Below are 5,000 nucleotides of genomic sequence, written 5' to 3' on the forward strand. Positions count from 1 at the left end.
TGACAGTTAACAGTATGACAGTTATAAAAACCAAGGGGGAGGAAAAGACAGACAGAGAATGAACAATTCTGACAAGACACTCGTGAGTAGAGAGAGAATGGCCGCTGCTCCACATGACATCATGATGACATCATTTGGACCAGGAAGTTGTGTGACTGAACGGGGAGCTCTCGGGCCCAGGCAAGATGGAGGGAAGTTAGACATTGTTCATTTGCATATATACTAGTGATTTAGTAACGATACAAAGCTGGTTGAAAATCGGCATAGTGGCCAATTAAGTGGCATCTAACTCACAAAACAAACCCATTTTTGTCTGTCTTTAACCTTCATAGACCCTTTTCATGGGACCCATTTTGTGTCGAAAAGGCAGAATAAACACAGGTGCAAGTAAAACACTAATGAGGGTTTCCAAATTCCAATCATGGAAGTTGGAAACCCTCATTAGTGTTTTGCTTGCACCTGTGTTTACCCTGCCTTTTCGACACAAGATGGCCCCTGTGAGAAGGGTCTATTGTCACAAGCGTCACCCAAGAGACCTTCGCTTCCCGCTGGTCGACTCTCCAGTTGAGGACATTTCAGCCATGCTTGCAGGACTTAAAACAAAGATTTATTCATACAACCAATTGTGTTCCGGCATGTGGCCTTCACCAGGGTTTCTAAAGCAATTAATCTGAGCGCCTACAGTATATAAATACAAAAGAAATGCAACCGATGAAGTAAGAGACGATGCAAATGTCCTTGTTCGTTGAGTGGTGTGCCATATGATCATTTTAACCTCTGTTGATCATCTTGGAGTGAGATTTGTTATTTTCTTAGTGTTGGTGTCACCTTTGGTCACGAGCGGCCGTAGCATTGTATCAAAACAGATATTATTATTATTATTATTATTATTATGAATGTTTTAGCAAATCTTTGGTGACTTAATCATCAGACCATAGTGACACACTGTTCCCGGTCCAGATGGAATATACCAGCGCCCACACTGATCCACACGTTTGCCGCCTACACACAGGGAAAGGATGCATCTCACACTCTTCGCTTTCACGTCTTCTCTGCCTTCCTCTCAATTGGGAGCAAAGGCAGAATGTTCCGTTTAGAAAGTGATTTAATGATCTGTTTTGTTGTTTTAGGAGAATGTTATATTGTGATTTAGTTGCACCACTATAGCGCTGGCGTATATGTTGTATTGCATATTTTGTATTTTGTGTCTCTTGTAAGCCCGTGTGGGCTGGGCACTGTCAAAAGTGCATGACACAATGAATAAAACAAATCCATCAATCAATCAATATCCTGTACATACCACATAGGCTACAGTACATTGCATGCTGGGAGGTTTTCCAATAACCTGGCTTCACTGATTGTCTGCGCTTGACACACTTGCTCTCAGAAATATGGGGGGAAGGGGAAGACATGGCAAAACAGAATGCAAAGCCTAAACACAACAACCCTCCTCAGTTCAGTGATTTTAATCTGGGAACTAAATGAGTTCAGTTGCAGATGCTATTGCAGGTGGGTGGATGCATTAGAGGAAATGGGAATTGGCATTGATCGATTTTTTTGTTGGATGGACATCCAGACATAACCAATAGATTGTTTATCGGCTCCAGACTACTCCAGCTACACATTCATGCTTATCTGCTGCATACTTGTTTATGGTATTCCTGTAGGTTTGATTAACTTTGATTATTATGACTTCCGCTTCCACGCTAGCAATCGATCTTTTGATAACTAGGAAAGTCCAATATGTGACATTCGGCGTTCAAGACAGAATGTGATAATACTTAAAAGCCGTGTTTGGCGTTGGATGTGATCTGTTTTCTTTTCTTTCATTTCTTATAGTAGCTGTATAGCTGTCGCTTTGTGTATCATGCTGTTTTGATCATGATGTTTCTCAGACACGCCAGCTTGATGCTTCATTCATGGATACTTAAATCTGGTCATCATAAAGAATGAAGAATCAAATCTGGCCTAGAGGCATAACAGTGGCTGGCCATATGGTGTGCACTTGTAAGGGCGCTGATGTCCTTGATGTCAATGCAGCGTGTCTTAGCCAGTATAGCTGACGCTGGATGATGATGTTGGAGTGTTATAGGAGTCTTCAGTGTTGGGGGTAACTCGTTACAAAAGTAACATATTACATGTAATATATTACTTTTAGCAGTAACTCAGTAATATAACGTATTACTTATAGGATTTCAGTAATATACCAGTTACTGTACTTTGTCAAGTAACTCAAGTTACAAATTGAGTTACATTTTATTAAATCAAAGCACATATTTAAAAAAGATACAATAATTTCCTAATCAATCTGTGTTTTTATGCAAATAACCACTATAGATGACAATAACAAAGGAAAAGGATAACATTTAGAATTTTGGATTGTTTACACTGCGACTTGAAGGCGGTTGAAATAATTTTCGGGATGGTTCCCGGGGCGGCGATGTCATTCTGCTGCTGCTGTTGTTTTGGTAAAAGTAATGCGAAAGTAGTGTAATAAGTATCAAGTTACTCTACACAGAAAGTAATATTGTAAAGTAACTTATTACTTTCAAATGAAAGTAACTAGTAATATGTAGTATATTACATTTTGAAAGTAACTTGCCCAACACTGGTAGTCTTGCATTAGATATGAAAAGCCGTTTCATAGTATACTGGCTGTATGTTGTCTATGCCTTTACAGCCGTACAGCAGGGTCGAAAGGCATGTTGCCTTGTCGACAGCTATTCTTTAAGTTTCTATCCAGGTATTTGTTTTGGGATGGGAACAAATCTTTCTTATCCAAACCAAAGAGGCTGAGGCTTGTGTCAGGTGGTACTCCACTTCAGGCCTGATGGTGTGGCAGAGGGGGGAGATATATTTCCAGGCTATTTAAAAGTTGCAGCTGTTGAGAGGCCAGTTGCACTGATGGTAACAGCTGGAAGGTTCACTTCAGCATACAGTATAAGTGACAAATTGATTTAGTCTTTCATTGATATAGAGGAGAAGTGGAGGCAGCCTCTCTGTTTGTTCGTAAAAATGCCGCTTAAAGACAGTTATTGTCACTTTTGCGTTCCCCCACGTTCATTTTGTGGACGCGAGTCATGAGATAGTAGTCCGCTCTATCGCTCGGAAGTATCGCATTATTGTATTATAACATTGGTGTCAAAGTGTCGCATTATTGTATTATAACATTAGTGTCAGAGTGTAATCAGGCCCAGCATGCAGAGGTAATGCATGAACACAAGTTAACTGTGGGTCAGCTGGCTCTAACATGGCAGCATGCCGACAAACACAACTGATTTACAGTCTGCCTCGTCATTTGATACCATTATTTAATTGAGACAATGAGACGTAAAACCCGAAATAGGGTCAAAGTTATCAAAGCGTCAAAAGCTTTTTACCAGCATTACATTTGCATACATGTACATGTCTGTGTAGCAACTGGCCACTACTACAGTACAATACTCCCTCAGGCTGTCTGCTGTACTGGACTTCAAAGTCACACCCTCTCGCTGGCTCCTCTTCACAGGCGCTGAGTGGGCAGTTTGGTGGTGCCTCTGAGCTATCCACTTATTGTAACGCCAGGATGTGTTCAGATGTTATCTTGGTCTCTGGCAGAAGCTTTCTGATATTAAAGAGGTTTCCTTCCCGTTTAAACTCAATTACACCACATCTAACACCTGTGATGTGTTGATGGAACTCAATGACACCACGTGTAACACCTGTGATGTGTTGATGGAACACAGAGGGGAAAGGAGGGTACAAGCAGCATGCCTGCTTGTGTCCCCGTGCAGATCTTATGAGGCCCAGACTCATGTTCTTCAACAGCCAGTGAAGGAACTGTTTCATGCAGGATGGTGACACACTTGGGCAGACAACCACATTTACACAAGACTTGCCACGATGTTTTCTGCACTTTTCCTGCAGTTGTCAGGTGGTGATGTTATTATTATAACAACAACAACAACAACAACAACAACAACAATAATAATCATAATAATAATTAATAATTAATAGTTTTCTCCACAATTGTACTTGGCCAATTCCTCCTGCTAAGCTGTCCCCAGTCATTGACCCCTCTACCGATCTGGGGACAGTAGACTAAGGACATGCTTCCTCCGATACATGTGAATTCACCAGCCGCTTCTTTTCACCTGACAGTGAGGACTCTCACCAGCAGCACATAGTGCTATTCCCCCCAGTTCCCCTCCCCCCGCACAGGTGCCCTGACCGACCAGAGGAGGCACTATTCGGCTTTCCAATTGAAAAACACAGGTTGTGAGCACACTCAAAATCGATTCAAAACTCACTGGGTGCAGGGCAAGCAAATAGTTCAGAGAAGGGAGAAGCCAGCACTCCTTAATGTCTTTGCGTATGATTTAATATCCTCAAGCCTGGGCAGCAGAGAACGAACGTTTCAGTCAAAGACCTTCCTCAACGCTGAGGAAGGTCTTTGACTGAAACGTCCGTTGAGGAAGGCGTTGAGGAAGGTCTTTGACTGAAACGTCTGTTGAGGAAGGCGTTGAGGAAGGTCTTTGACTGAAACGTCTGTTGAGGAAGGCGTTGAGGAAGGTCTTTGACTGAAACGTCCGTTGTCTGCTGCCCAGGCTTGAGGATATTAAATCATACGAAAAGACATTAAGGAGTGCTGGCTTCTCCCTTCTCTGAACTATTCGGCTTTCCACCCGACCAACACAGGGGCTTGAACCTGTGACCCTCGTGTTGGTAGGCAGGGAATCTCCCGCAGCACAACACGGGCGCCCGATGTGACGGCTTGGGCTAATGTCAGAGGAGGTTGGTGCAAGCTCAAGGTCATGTATGACATTGGGGGGGGGGGGCAGAGAAATTCCTCCAGCACAGTCAGTCTCACTGGATTGGTTGAGCATAGTCAGTCTCACTGGATTGGTTGAGCAAGGTGTCTCAAAGTGTTTATTGGCTGTTCTAATGGAAGCAGTCTCTGGTGATGTATACTGCTGTAGCCAATGTTTTGAGCGGTTACAGCATCTAAACACAAGTAAAAA

General features: G+C 42.7%; 1 protein-coding gene across 1 annotated transcript in view; it reads left to right on the forward strand.

Annotated features, from left to right (window-relative positions):
* Nucleotides 1–5,000, forward strand: part of nrg3b (neuregulin 3b) — a gene marked incomplete at both ends in the record, with an annotated part of 395,235 nt that overhangs the window by 355,424 nt on the left and 34,811 nt on the right.

Source organism: Poromitra crassiceps, assembly GCF_964638095.1.
Source record: "Poromitra crassiceps genome assembly, chromosome: 4".
NCBI lineage: Eukaryota > Metazoa > Chordata > Actinopteri > Beryciformes > Melamphaidae > Poromitra > Poromitra crassiceps.